At 43.5% G+C, this 15220-nt stretch overlaps 1 protein-coding gene across 4 annotated transcripts in view; it reads right to left on the bottom strand.

Annotated features, from left to right (window-relative positions):
* Positions 1-15220, bottom strand: part of LOC145506732 (uncharacterized) — a 145976-nt gene that overhangs the window by 43002 nt on the left and 87754 nt on the right. For 2 of the 4 annotated variants that reach the window (XR_014054234.1, XR_014054235.1), the window contains one exon: positions 4253-5389. The exons of the other annotated variants lie outside the window; for them this stretch is intronic. The gene's annotated coding sequence lies outside the window, so the exon portion shown is untranslated. Of the gene's footprint in view, positions 1-4252; positions 5390-15220 lie in introns of those variants that run through there. 4 annotated transcript variants of the gene reach the window in all.

Genomic DNA, 15220 nt, shown 5'->3' with positions numbered 1-15220 from the left:
ACCAACTTACATTCCCATCTATAGTGTGAGAGGGTTCCCTTTTTTCCACACCCTCTCCAGCATTTGTTATTTGTAGACCTTTTCATTAAACAAATATGCAAGACTGACAATCCAGTCTATAGGGGTTACAGAGCATTCAGCCTCAAGTTTCTGTGGGCCTGGAATTTACAGTGTATGCTTTAAGATTCAGAAAGCTAATAAAAAGGCAAATGACCATCACTAGTTCTAACGCTGTTCAGTTCAGTTCAGTTCAGTCGCTCAGTCGTGTCTGATTCTTTGCGACCCCATCTAACACTGTAAATTACTTTAAAAATGAATTATCATTTCAGCTAAAATAGTAAGTGTAGCAGAGAAACATGAACAGCTTAATTGGTAAATTGGTAAATGCTGTGAAAGTCAGAAACACCTATATTGACAAAAATAGTTGGAAAGGAAAATATAATTTGAAGATACTTCTTTAGCAGATTTTCACAAAGCGTTCAGTAACACCAGATCTTCTCGGAACCCAATCAAAACATTTCACTCTAAATAATTACTCCTTTTGAGTCGTTCTATTGAGGACCATATTCTGGGGTCTCCTGCAGAAGCACTGGCCCGACTCCTGGGCAATGAGCCGAGGAGGGGATCCGCACGGTGGTGGCTCAGAGGACCGCAGCAACCAGAGGCAGCCCCCGTACAGTGTCACTGTGCACGAGGAGCTTCTCAAAGCACTTCTACACATTGGCTCATCCAACCCTCCTAACAATTCCATGAGGTGTACATTTTTATTATCCTCATTTTCCCAATAAGGACATGAAACTTCAATAGCTTAGGTGGCTTTCCCATGTTTGAACAACTAGTCAGTAACAGATCTGGGATTCAATGTCTGGCAGAGGGACTCCAGAGTCTATGGTCTTTTACACCGTACCATGTTGCTTTTGAAACTGGTCATAACTTTTTTATACAGCAGTATATCTCTGGAAGTTAAAGATAATGTTTCTTAGCGCTATTGACTTGTCCTCAATGCTATTTTTCACTGAAATTAATAGTTAAATGGTTTACTTCATTGGCAAATATTCACTGAGCCACCAGGTCTGAGCCACCCATCTGAGCCACCAGAGAAGCCCAAACATTCACTAGTATGTATTAATGAGAAGTCGTATTACTAACATTTTTTTTCTCTAAAAGAAAAGTTAAAAACTCTATGAGATGGGGCTTCCCTGCTGGTCTAGTGACTAAGAATCTGCCTGCCAGTGCAGGGGACAGGGGTTCAATCGCTGGTCCAGGAAGAGCCCACAGGCTGCAAGATAGCCAAGCCCGAGCGCCACAGCTACTGAAGCCCTCCAGCCCAGAGCCTCTGCTGCACAGCGAGAGACGCCACCGCACTGAGAAGTCCGCACATCAAAACGAAGGGCAGCCTCCGCTCACTGCAGCTAGAGCAAAACTAGAGCAACAAAGACCCAGCACAGCCAAACATAAATACATAACGTAAAAAAAAAAAAAAGGCTAGAGGGAGAAGGGCAGGAAGGAGGGCTCTTTAAAAAACAAAACGAAATCTATGAAATGTGTGTATGGTGAGTTAATTCATAAGACACGTGTATAATGAGCTAAAGTAAGTTAAGTGACATTTAATTAAGTGACATTTATTCCATTTGGGTCAATATGCAGTTCTGTGTAATTTACTAGAATTAGGGGGAAACGGAACACAGAACATGAAAGAAAATCCACCTTTATATGGTGACAGGACACTATGTCTTCCTCTTGCCTCTAATCACACCTGGGGTTATGTGTATATCAAACATTTACCCTGCTTTATAATGAGTGTTACTTATTGTTTCCAAAACTATCCTAATGTACACCTTACAGGAAATGTATTAGTATGTCAAAGAGGCCGAACGTAAAAGTCCAGGTGTCCACAAGGGTGACTGGTCATTTGGAAAAAGCAATGTTCCCTCCATGTTATTGTCATGATAATATTAATAAAAACTGATATTGATAACATCGATAATTGGAAGCTTTTATTACTATCTGCTAAGCACTGTGCTGGTAATATTTCATTGACTCCTCATAATCACCCAACTGGCAGGTCCTCTTATTTTTCCCATTTTCCAGATGAAGAATTTTGTTCCAAACCCCATGGGCAGTGAACAGCAGAGGTGGCTCTGAGCTGGGGAGGCTGGCTGGAGGCTGGGGAGAGAGCTCACGGGCGGTGGGGCTGTGACCGTGGCTGGTGTGCGTGGGGACTACGCGTCTCCACTTACTAGCTGCCACATCAGGTCAGCCTCTGCATCTCGACTTCCCAATGGATAAAACGGAGACAGTAATACCTACATTACGACGTTGTTACAAAGATGAAATTAAAGGAGGTAAGCAAAGTTTATGACACCTAGGACACACTCAGTAAATAAAAATATCTACCATTCATCAAACGCTTATGGAATCTAGACATTATGATGAGTACAAACATTATTCATTTAATCTTCCAATAACTTCACAAGGTAGTTTCGTTTTGTTTGTTTTTACTATTTCTAACTATTTTATAGGAAATGAGCGTCTAGTGGCTATGCAGTCAGCCCGAGAGACACAGCAGTGAGGGGCAGTGGAAACTGGGACTCGGTTTCCTGTGGGTGACGTGGCCTGGGTGGGCCCCCGGGGAACGAGAATCTCATGCTCTGACCCTGCTGACATCAGTCCCCAGGCCCCTGTGCATACTACGCCCCACCCCCGCTGCCGGAAATGACAAATCAGAACGGAGACTCGAGCTGACACTCAACTATTTGAAAAAGGTCTCGGCATAAATGTGAGTGCATGCTCAATCACTCAGTCGTGTCTGACTCTTTCCGGCCCACCAGGCCCCTCTGTCCATGGGATTCTCCAGGCAAGGATACTGGAGTGCGTTGGCACGCCCTCCTCCAGGGCATCATCCCAACCCAGGGATCGAACCCACATCTCTTATGTCTCCTGTGTTGGCAGGCAGGTTCTTTACCACCAGCGCCACCTGGGAATCCCCAAAATGTGAATACCTCCACCCTACTTGCCTCTGGAGACCACCGTCCTTGGGTCTCCCACAGTTCTACACATCTGCCAACAGAGGCATCACCGCCTTTGTTCTGGACGGTCTCTCAGGAGCCCTCAGTGAGAGAATAGCTGTAGAGGTCCTACAGCACAGGGAACTAGTCTCATTATTTTGTAATAACCCTTAAGGGAAAAGAAAGTAATACGTGTGTATATAGCTGATTCACCTTGCTGTACACCTGAAACTAACACAACCTTGTCAATCGATGATACTTCAATAAACAAATAAAATTAAATTAGAGACAGTATCTTCCTGCCGGGCAAAGGAGGGTCTGCTCACAGACAGGAGAGCACCGCGGTGTCTCCTGGGGCAGCTGTGGGCAGACAGGGTGGTAGCCGGTCGGGAGAGACGAGGCTTCCCCAGACCCAAGGTTCCTCTCCTGGAGCAGAAGCCACCGCGCCCACAGCTGTTCCCTGGTTGGGGAGCTGGGGCTCCGGGAACCAGGGAATCATGGGCTACTTGGCGCCTGCCCATGCTGTGGGCTATAACCTGGCCCTCCCTCTGACCAGGAGTCACGACATCGCTGCCTCTTGGACCCCTCGCGGCTGGTGACCCTCTTCTCCACATCCTCCCCCACACCCCGGCCACGTGAGCTCAGTGGGAACCAGGTCCTCACCCATCTGTGAGATGCAGCGTCTAAACACTGCGTGTTCACAGTGGGTGCTCCATAAATGCTTGTTAAATGAATAGAAAGAGGAAATAGTCTTACTGACACAAAACTAATCAGTGATCAACCGCTGTTCTAGATCTGTAGACTTCTGGACAATCAAATCAACTTGACATTAGACTGGTTTTGACTTTCTGAATTACTTTTAAAATTCACTTTCTAACAATTAGACCAAAAATTATATAAAAATTTGAAATTCTTACTATATGACTCATTATTTAAGAACTTAAGCACAGTGTAAATATACTTAACACCCTTGTGTTCTTGGAGCTCCCCAGGCGGCTCAGTGGTAAAGAATCCACCTACCAATGCAGGAGACACAGGAGACACTGGTTCAATGCCTGGGTCAGGAAGATCCCCTGGAGGAGGAAACGGCAACCCACTCTGGTAGTCTCACCTGGGAAATCCCATAGACAGAGGAATCCAGCAGGGTATAGTCCACGGGGTCACAAAGAGTCAGACGCAACTGAGCATGCATGCACACTTCTGTCCTTAGAATTGGTTAAGATGGTAAATTTCATTTTATATGCTTTCTTTTACCATCATTAAACATTTACATTTTTATTCAAAAGGAACTTGAACATCCACACATCCCCAAGAAATACATCTCTTTAGTATCGCACGCTACCCACAGACTGGAGCTGTCACTGCCTGCTGCTGTTGTCACCCACACGCTCCCTGGGACCCCCGAGCCTTCAAACGAGGAATCAGGGAGCTCTGGCTTCTCAAGGGGATCCCCTTAGGCTCAAACATTTCCCCTTGTTTTTCCCCTGGTCACCTTGGTCAGGCCGTATCTGCTCTCATTCTGGTCTTTGTGGGGAATATGGACTATGGGAGATATGAAAACTACTTGTCAAAATTCACGGATCAGCAAAGGTCCCCTCTAAGCTGTGTTGTAAAACGGATCAGTCCTCACAGATTCATCACAATGTTGGGACCTACACGCAGCTTTGGTAACTGTATCCTAGCTGGCAGGTGTGTGCCTACGTGGGGAACAGATGCGGGCAATAAGAGATGCGGAAGGCAGACAAGAGAAGGGAGGAGAGGACCCAGGGCAGCAGGGCGGCAAGTCGAGGCTTAATTTCCTTTTTGTCACAGGCACATTAAATGCTAGAATCGATGGGCACTTTCAGAAATGAGAAGGTCCGACGTGGACCCTTTTCTCAGTGAGCCCGTCTCTCCCTGACCTAGGAGCCTGGCTCCTCCAACTGCTTCTAATGCCAAAGAGCCCCAGACTGGGCGCCTTAGACAACAGAGGCTCCTCTTCTCGTGCTTCTGGAGGCTGGACATCCAAGATCAAGGTGTCGGCAGCTTTGGTTCTCCTGAGGCCCCCCTCCTCGGCTTCAGCAGCCGCTGTCTCACTGCGTCTCCACATGGTGGCCCTCCGTCCGTGTGTGTCTGCGCCCTAATCTCTTCTTAGAAGGACGCCAATCACATCGCAGCAGGCCCACTGCTAGGACGGCATTTTCCCTTATTTGCCACTTTAACTGCCCCATCTCCAGGTACAATCATGTTCTGAGGTGCCGAGAGCTAGGACTTCAACACTCGGGGAAGCCCCTAGCATCCCTCATCGGAGTCACTGAAGGCCCAGGACTGGATAACAGGTCAGGCAGCACCACCTGCCAGAGTCTTCCCAGTCTGTCTACTGCAGATGAATTTTTTTCCTCCTACTCCAAAAAAAAGAAATTAAATCAGAAATCATTTAGTAACTAGATGTGGGTGAACTTACTATTTTGACTGTTTTCTATTTTCCCTGTTTTGAACTATAATACACAGAACTGGATTCTTCCCTACGACTGTACTTTTTTAACAATTTCCCCTCCAGATGGAGCCGAATAGATTGTTTCTTTTGTTTTGTTTATATATATATATATGTTGTTGCTATTATTTAATAGCAACATCATGGACTGATTTTTTGCAACATCATGGACTGTAGCCTTCCAGGCTCCTCTGTCCATGGGATTATCCTGGCAAGAATTCTGGAGTGGGTTGCCATTTCCTCCTCCAGGGGATCTTCCCGACCCAAGGATTTAACCTACATCTCTTGCGTCTCCTGCGTCGGCAGGTGGATTCTTTACCACTGCACAACCTGGGAAACCACATATATATACATATAATTAACATACTATAAAAAATAATGCATGTATTTTAACTACTTTTATTGGAATATAGTTGCTTTACGATGTTGTGTTAGTTTCTGCCGTACAGCATGGTGAGTCGGCTATACATATGCACGCATCCCCTTTGTTGGGTTTCCTTCCCACTTAGGTCACCACAGAGCGCTGAGGAGAGCGCCTTGAGCTTTACAGCAGGTTCTCATCAGTTATCTGTTTTATACATAGTGTCAATGGTGTATATATGTCAATGCCGATCTACCAGTTCCTTCCACCACCCCCTTCCCTGCTTGGTATCCATATATTTGTTCTCTATGTCTGTGTCTCTATTTCTGCTTCACAAATAAGATCAACTGCACCGTTACTCTAGATTCCACACACATGCATTAATATATGATATTTGTTTTTCTCTTCCTGACTCACTTCACTCTGTATGACAGTCTCAGGTCCATCCATGTTGCTACAATGACCCAATTCCATCCCTTTTTATGGCTGAGCAATGTTCCATTGTATGTATGTACCATGTCTTCTTTATTCCTTCTTCTTAATGATAGATTGTCTCTTTGGTACTGAATACAATAGATGCAAACAGCTCCTGTCAGCTAGAAATGTCACTAGTTTTCAGTCATCTCTAGATATAAGCAGATATAAGCCCAAGTTACTGGATATTATTATTGTATTATATACATATACTGGATATTATACTGGCTCTCTTCTGAAATGATTTGGATATTGAATGATTCATGTAAGATATACTGTAAAATAAAATTTCTGTCTCAATAAAGCATTTTGATGTTTTATTGATAAATTACATTTAAACTTTTTAACCATCAAGCCAACTTATTTAGACATCTCATGAAATTGAAGATACATAGACTCATCTATGAAGATTGCATCGCTTGCTATTAGCATTAGCACAGAGTTTTGGAAAGCAGATCCAGTCGCTAGTGGGAAGCTGCTGTGTAGTGCAGGAAGCTCAGCTCAGTTTTCTGTGATGACCTAAAGGGGTGGGATGGGCACCATGTAGGAGGGACACCCAAGAGGGAGGGGATACAAGTATACACATAGCTGATTGACTTTATTGTACAGCAGAACTAATGCAACATTTTAAAGCAATTTACCCCAATTTAAATAAAATAAATTTTTAAAAGTTTATATTAATAATTACATGTATCATTGAATGCAGATCTGTGGTCAGGTAATGAACTTACCAGCTCACACATACGTTTTTACTAGACTTCCTTCATCAGAGAAGGCACAAATAAAGGAAATTATTTATTTTTTTCTCTTCATGTAATATAAAATGTAGGCCAGTTATTTGAAGGGGTGAGTATACTATACTCCATATTTTCTATGGTGTAAATTAATTGTGGACAGTACTTAGAGGAGTTGTTCAGTTCAGTTCAGTTGCTCAATCATGTCTGAATCTTTGCAACCCCGTGGACTGCAGCACGCCAGGCCTCCCTGTCCATCACCAACTCCCGGAGCTTACTCAAACCCATGTCCATCGAGTCGGTGATGCCATCCAACCATCTCTTCCTCTGTCGTCTCCTTCTCCTCCTGCCTTCGATCTTTCCCAGCATCAGGGTCTTTTCCAATGACTCAGTTCTTCCCATCAGAAAGCCAAAGTATTGGAGTTTCAGTTTCAGTTTCAGTCCTTCCAATGAATATTCAGGACTGATCTCCTTTAGGATGGACTGGTTGGATCTCCTTGCTGTCAAAGGGACTCTCAAGAGTCTTCTCCAACACCACAGTTCAAAAGCATCAATTCTTCAGCATTCAGCTTTCTTTAAGTCCAACTCTCACATCCATACATGACTACTGGGAAAACCATAGCCTTGACTAGACGGACCTTTGTTGGCAAAGTAACGTCTCTGCTTTTTAATATGCTGTCTATGTTAGTCATAACTTTTCTTCCAAGGAGCAAGCATCTTTTAATTTCATGGCTGTATTCACCATCTTCAGTGATTTTGGAGCCCAAAAAAAATGTCTGTCACTATTTCCACTGTTTCCGCATCTATTTGCAATTATCCTTCAATAAAAAAAATTAATTAATTTTAAAAGTCTATTAAAAATTACAAATGTTCCTTGAGAAGAAGTTTCTTCCATCAGCTCAATTTCTGGCTTGGTATAGGTGGGTCTCAAACTGAAAGGAGTTTTGCTTGGGAACTAGTCAGGTGAAGACAGGAGGATCATTTGAACATCAGTCACTTTGGAGGCAGCGAGTCCTGAAGGGCCATGAAGCATTCAGACCGTGAAGAGCCAAGGCCTGTGAGCAGGGGGCAGGCAGAGGGAGGGGGCACTGTGCCTCCCAGCCTGGCGGGTCTCCTAGCGCACCTGGCCTGGAGCCGTGAGCATCCTTCACGCCGACCTCCATCTCCCGTGGGTGGGGGCTGACTCCTGGCAGAATGAATTCCGGCATCCCTTCTGTCTGTCTCACCCAGACCTCTGCCAGCTGAGATGATTTAGATTTGCTTCCGGCACTCTGACTGGGATATTTTAAGAGCCGCAATTGAATTTCTTTGTGAACCAAAGTTGGTGTCCAAATCGAAACAACGCTCAAAACTTAAAATGGTCAGTGCAAATCCCATGAGTGACTGTGTTCTTATAACCTCTTCTGTCAAATATGAGTAGGCTGCATGTGTGTGCATTTTTAAGAAGTGCGAGTCTCCACAGACATGGAAAACAAACTTATGAGTTACCAAAGGGGACAGTCAAGGCTGGAGGGCAGATAAATTAGGAGTTTGGAGCTGGGGATCAACAGACACACACTACTATATATAAACAAGTAAGTGACAAAAGCCACCATATAGCACAGGGAACTAGACTCAATACATTGTAATAAGCTATAATGGAAAAGAATCTGAAAAAGAACATATATATATATAATATAAAACTGAATCATTTTGTACTTTTGAAACTAACACAACATTGTAAATTAACTCCATTTTAAAAGAAGAAACGAGAATTTCGATGCCTACAAATTTAATATTCTTGGAGAAATAAAGTCATCCTCTGCAGAAAAAAGGCAAAATGATTTTTGTGGAGAGCTAGACGCTTCTTGGAGGTTTAAGAGGAGAGGACAGTAGAGTGGGGTTGGTTCCTCCCAGCTGGGCAGATCCTGGACTAATACACATTCGCTTCTGTACTCTCCATCGCAGCCTGTGAAACTGTTGTTAGTACATCACTTTTATAGATTCAGAAACTGAAGTGTGAAAAGTACCCGTGCCAGGTACCACAGCCCGTAAATGCTGAAGCTGGAGTTCAAATCCAGACAGTGTGAGTCAGAAGCCCACACCCTTAACCAGAGGCTGGCAAACTTTTTTCACAAAGGGCTCGATAGTATATATTTTCCACACTGAAGGATATACATCTTGTTTCATGACTGTTTGAGTCTCCCATGGCAGTGGGAAGGCAGCCACAGGCAATGCATAAACAAATGGGTATGCTTGTGTCAATAAAGCTTTATTTACAAAACCAGATAGGTGAAGATTTGGTCTGTGTGGCTCTGGAGTGCCAACCTTGCTCTTGGCCAGTCTTATATGATACTGCCTCTTAGTCATTTTCATTCTGGGAAAACTGAAATTACTTGTTGCTTCTGTATCTTGGTTGCTATGGCACACACTGACCTCCTTGTTATTCTGCTAAGTAGCCCAAGATACACTGAGAGTGCACAGGCTCCTTTTAAAAAGCCTTGCTTGCTTGCTTGCTAAGTTGCTTCAGTTGTGTCCGACTCTTTGTGACCTCATGGACTATATAGCGCCCCAGGCTCCTCTGTCCATGGAATTCTCCAGGCAAGAATACTGGAGTGGGTTGCCATGCCCTCCTCCAGGGGATCTTTCCAACCCAGGGATCGAACCAGGTCTCTTTCATCCCCTGCATTGGGAGGTGGGTTCTTTACCACTAGCGTCCCCTGGCTGAAGGGCCAGTGGGACAGCCATCCCTCACCTCCTGAGAGAGCAGCGCATGGGCTGCACTTCATTCCTATGCAGCCCCCAGGCTTCTCTGCTGGCTCCAAAGCCTGCCCCACGTGAAACCTCTAGCGTGGGGGTTGGGGTGTTTGTTTCTGAAGATCAAGCGACAATGTAATCCAGCCTGATGCCTCAGGACAGATGTGGGGGTCACGTCTAAGCTGAATACATTCCAGCAGAACCTAAGCCAAGATCAGAGGCATTTCCACCAGGCATGTGGCAAGTTGGGGTTTGGAAAATGTGCTCTGTCTCAGATGATTTCCACATCCCGCCACGCCCCTCACCTTTGACACTTACAGCTGCAGAGGCAGGAGGTCAGATTGACAAGTGGCGTTGGCCTTGCTGTCCAGGGAAGTGAAGTCAATGTGGCTTCACTCTCCTTCCTTCACCTGGCAGAAGGGAAAGGGGTTCTGCAAAAAACCGTGAAACTGACCCCTCTGCACCGCCTGTAATTTGATGCTGTGTATTTATACCTCTGGCTTTCCTCCGTGGCTCAGTGGCAAAAGAACCTGCCTGCAATGCAGAAGATGTGGGTTCGATCCCTGCATTGGGAAGATCCCCTGGAGAAGGAAATGGCAACCCACTCCAGTATTCTTGCCTGGAGAATCCCATGGACAGAGGAGCTTGGCAGGTGACCGGCCACAGGCCCCTAAAGAATCAGACAGGACTGAGTGACATGTACACTTCTATTCTTCATTACCTCTTCCTTGGAGATGGCTGTATTCATTTTGCTTGGGTGCTGCATTATGCCTACGACCTGGAGAAACAGGCATGGACAACAAACCACTCATCCTGACAAACAAGCAAAATGTTGGCCAATCTCCTTCTCAATTCATTAGTTCCTAAATCACAATATTAGGATTTAAGCATCACAATAGATTTGCAGTTTTCTTTTTCCTATTCTATTTCCCCCCCCCCCCCACTCTCTCTCTGTCTTATTCACTACCTGGTTACCTTGTTTCTATAGCTACTAATAGCAGAGGTACTCTCGGAACTATAATGGAGTTTGCCTCTTTCATTCTTATTTTAAAGAAAATGGAAAATTGAGTCTTTTAAAACTTAGTGAATTTCTGCTTTTTAATTGCCCTGCTTCTGATGGAACATCTACTTTCCCGTACCTGATTTTATGTCATTTGAAATGAGGCTGCCGTCTTATGTGCATTTAGACGATGGGACCGATAAAGTTATCTTTTCTTGAACTGAATTCTGGAGAATAAACAATTATCCTCATTTCTAGTGGGAAGTGGGAGATAATAAAACCTACCTGTATTTGCACAAATCTTTTAGATATCACTCTGAATTAAGAGAAAACCTGTTATATTCACTTGGGCAATTTCAAATGTCAATTAAATGTTTATTTTTTAAAAGTGTCACTCTATGTATTACAAATAAAAACAGCCCTGTTTTTGCCTGGAAGGCAGAAAATAGTCCAGCAAATTTATGGGAAAGCAAATTTTTTTTTCTATCGATCAATCCCTAGAGGGGCATTAACTACTCCTAAGGGAGCTTATTGCAGAAGATGGCATAAGTGACATGTACAAAAGACAGGGTAAGGATGCTGAGAGGTGGAGGAGGAAATGGAAGACTTTAACATTACATCCTGGTCGTACCAAGGTCCATTGACCCTGTGTTCATTCCAGGTAATTAATTTACAACACATTAAACCTTGATGTGAAGAAGGCAGTTATGCGTCAGATGTGTGGGAATAAAAAGTGTTATTGATTCAGGATTTCCACTGTATCATGTGCTGACAGAAACAACCTCCACCACCTATTTACATCTCAACGATGGAACAAACCTTTGCTGAAGGACAAAACTGCCAAATAAGTGCACTCTGGAACACACTCAGCTGAGCGACAGCCTGAGAGGGATCTGAAGAGTGAGTTAGGAAGCATTATTAGATCCACCAACACGTCTAATAAATATTGATATATAAGCACTCTAGAAATCAAATTTTGCATGTGATAATGATCCTCTTTACAGTAAAGGTCTAAAATAGCCCCCACCCTCTGCCAAAGCCAACCATTAACATTTATTAAATAAAATATGAGTATACCATTAATTTTAAACAACTGACATAAATCGAAATGCTCACCCTATTGAAGTGTAGAAATTATAAGGCTGAGGCCACACAAGCTTGAAGCCATGATGACTTGAAGGGACTGAAAGAATCAGTTCTAATTTTAAAAATTAAGTGGTTTCATTAACTAATAATAGAATTAGCATATTGGGGAAAAAATAGACAATGGCTATTGGGGGTCTTTTGTGTTCGCATCCAATTTTCAACCTTTTGTTATTCTAGTCCTATGAACAAGCGCGGTGGTAATTTGATAGCGATCGCACTGCATCTGTAGGTTGCCTTGGGTAGTACGTGGGCTTAGCCCGTCAGTCGTGTCCGACTCTGCGACCCCATGGACTGCAACCCACCAGGCTCCTCTGTCCATGGGTATTCTGCAGGCAAGAATACTGGAGTGAGTTGTCATGCTCCCCCCCAGGGGATCTTCCCAACCCAGGGATCAAACCCAGGTCTCCAGCATTGCAGGCAGATTCTTTACCATCTGAGCCACCAGGGAAGCCTGATGTATTATAATTGGGCATTATAGTCATTTTAATAACATTGATTCTTCCAATCCAAGAACATGGTGTATCTCTCCATCTGTTTGTGTCATCTTTAATTTCTTTCATCAATGTCTTATATTTTTCACAGTACCGGTCTTTTGCCTCCTTAGGTAGGCTTGTTCCCAGGTATTTTATTCTTTTTGATGCAATGGTAAATGAGGTTGTTTCTTTAATTTCCCTTTCTGTTCTCTGGTTGTTGTTGTTCAGTCACTCAGTCGTGTCCGACTCTTTGCGACCCCATGGACTGCAGCACGCCAGGCTTCCCTGTCCATCACCAACTCCCGGTGTTTGCTCAAACTCATGTCCATTGAGTCGGTGATGCCATCCAACCACCTCATCCTCTGTCGTCCCCTTCCCTTTCCCCCCTTTTCCTCCTTCAATCTTTCCCAGCATCAGGGTCTTTCCCAATGAGTCAGCTCTTCGCATCAGGTGACCAAAGTATGGGGAGCTTCAGCTTCAGCATCAGTCCTTCCAATGAATATTCAGGGTTAGAGTATACAAATGCAACAGGTTTCTTTCTATATATTAATCTTGTATCCTACAACTTTACCAAATTCATTGATGAGCTTTAGTAGTTTTCTGGTAGCACTTTTAGGATTTTCTATGTAGAGTAACTCAAGTGTACTTCAACTGAGTAAAATTCAGTCAGTTCAGTTCTGTCACTCAGTCGTGTCCGACTGTTTGTGACCCCATGGACTGCAGCACGACAGGCCTCCCTGTCCATCACCAACTCCCAGAGTTTGCTCAAACTCATGTCCATTGAGTTGGTGATGCCATCCAACCATCTCATCCTCTGTTGTCCCCTTCTCCTCCCACCTTCAATCTTTCCCAGCATCAAGGTCTTTTCAAGTGAGTCAGTTCTTCATATCAGGTGGCCAAACTATTAGAGTTTCAGCTTCAACATCAGTCCTTCCAATGAATATTCAGGAATGATTTCCTTTAGGAAAATTATCTGGGTTCAACTCCTTGGTAACCAAGGGCAAGTCACTGAGCATTTCTGAAGTCACAATAGTTGCATTTAATAAAGCAAAATTAACACCCATTCTACTTGATTCATGGGGCTAATGATAGAAATAAATGAGATAACACGTGAATGTGATTTAAAATATTATTCAATGTTATTCAAACATGTCATTGAAATTATTTTCTTTGATAATTGATTTTTAAGGAAAAAATGACAAGGACTTTTTTTTAAAAGGTGAAATATTCTTAACATAGCTTTCTAACCTATCACAAATCCTCTCCATTTTTCTGTAATGATAATTTAACCTAAAAGGACTTATTTAGGAATTCTCTGGAGGTCCAGTTGTTAGGACTTGGCACTTTCACTGCTGAAGGCCCCAGGTTTAATCCCTAGCCGGAAACTAAGAACCCACAAGTCATGCAGCATGGCCATAAATAAATAAACATACAAATTTAGATAGAAAAAGTAGTACAGGATGGACATGTACACAACAGAGACAGTAATAAAGCTATAAAAATATTACTTAAAAATTTGAATGTCCATTACTCCATGGGTCAAATCAATATGACTTGAGCTCTTCCATTAATTCAAGGTCCTCTGCATGTCTGAAAGGACTCCATCACATGTAGTTTCCCAGATGGCTTTCCTTGTTCTACATGCCACCTACTCAAACATCTTTTCTGCATGTAGCATTTTCAGAAACACAATAGAAAATTGATGGGGCCATCAGTAGGTAATTATACTGATGCTTACAGAGTCTTCCTATACTAAAAATAGGATTGTTATAGAAATGCATTGTGTCCAATGTGACAGCCACTAACCACACATGGATATTTAAATTTAAACTAATTACAAATTAAATACTAAGTATTCAGTTCCACAGTCCCCTGGGTGATTTTTCACGTGTTCAACAGCCAGAGGTGCCTGGCTGCTGTTCACAGTATTGAACACAGCATATATAACGTATCCATCCTCACAGAAACTTTTGAGTGGGCAGCACCGCTGTAGAGGGCCTTTGAAGTCATTGCCCCAGCTCAGCATCTGGGTACCCAGCTTTACCCATTTCTCCAGCGGGAAGCTCTTCACTGCTTCTCTGAGGAACACTGTGAGGCCCTGCCCTTCCTGCTCCTCAAAGCCCAAGTTTCTTGCAGGGTATGAAAGAATCACATTGGTTTTGTTTTTCGAGATTAAATTTTTAATTTTGTCTTGGGGTATAGCCAATCAACAATGTTGTGATAATTTCAGGTCAACAGTGAAAGGACTCAGTCATACATATATATGTATCCATTCTCCCCCAGGCTTCCCTGGTGGCTCAGTGGTGAAGAATCTGCCTGCCAACGCAGGAGACATGGGGGATTCAATCCCTGAGTCAGAAAGATCCCCTGGAGAAGGAAATGGCACCCCACTCCAGTATTCTTGCCGGAAAATCCCATGGACAGAGGAGCCTGATGGGCTACAGTTCATGGAGTCACCAAGAGTCAGGCACAACTTGGTGACTAAAACAACAATAACAAATCATTCTCCCCCAAACTCCCCTCACATCCAGGCTGCCACAGAACGCAAGCAGAGTTCCATGTAGTACGCCAATTAAATCATTTTGTTTAGTTTTGCTACTAGTCATAGCAGCTGGTTAGGGAACCATTGTTATGAAGGTAGGAGGATTTATGCATGTGAGAAAAAACTAGAAATAATAAAGAAAAATTGAGTAACTAAAGGGTTTGCCTAGGTTTTCTCGGGTCTACCTTTTAAATGGGATCCTAAAACTTGGGTGATTTTTTTGAACACCAAATAGACTTCCCTGAGCGGGTAAATTGTCATGTCCACTCTACT

This window comes from Giraffa tippelskirchi, chromosome 5, assembly GCF_054371585.1.
Source record: "Giraffa tippelskirchi isolate mGirTip1 chromosome 5, T2T-mGirTip1v1.2.pri, whole genome shotgun sequence".
NCBI classification, from domain to species: Eukaryota; Metazoa; Chordata; class Mammalia; order Artiodactyla; family Giraffidae; genus Giraffa; species Giraffa tippelskirchi.
The sequence above is the reverse complement of the archived record's forward strand: the minus strand, read 5'-3'. Positions and strand labels throughout refer to the sequence as shown.